The sequence below is a fragment of the Monopterus albus genome, unplaced genomic scaffold, assembly GCF_001952655.1.
Source record: "Monopterus albus unplaced genomic scaffold, M_albus_1.0 scaffold227.1, whole genome shotgun sequence".
Taxonomy (NCBI): domain Eukaryota; kingdom Metazoa; phylum Chordata; class Actinopteri; order Synbranchiformes; family Synbranchidae; genus Monopterus; species Monopterus albus.
The window spans coordinates 378,071-378,400 of NW_018128107.1; the positions used below are offsets into that span (position 1 = coordinate 378,071).

The window sequence follows — 330 nt, forward strand, 5'->3', positions numbered from 1 at the left end:
CTTCAGTTGTCCACCAGATGTCACCGTCACTGAAGTCTTGAAGCTTTGAATCGTTTTCGGCACAATTGTTAGGAAAGCCTCAGTGCTTCATGAAGCTTCACTTGCCCACCACTAGGAGTTATTCACAGCTACGGCTCCATTACATGTACAAGCGACCAGAAATCTAATCCAATGCAGGGAGAAAACTGTTAAGTAACGTATGTTTCCTCCCAGTATCCATTCATTGGTCGATCTGGAAGCTAATATTCTTCTTCCTCTTCCGCTGCTTCTACTTCTTCTGTTGTCATTTTGCAAGCCTTAAAGGTACTGTACATTCTAGCCGCCTACTGG

General features: G+C 44.2%; 1 protein-coding gene across 1 annotated transcript in view; it reads left to right on the forward strand.

Annotated features, from left to right (window-relative positions):
* Positions 1-330, forward strand: part of anks4b (ankyrin repeat and sterile alpha motif domain containing 4B) — a 7,256-nt gene that overhangs the window by 2,949 nt on the left and 3,977 nt on the right. The gene's annotated exons all lie outside the window — the stretch shown is intronic.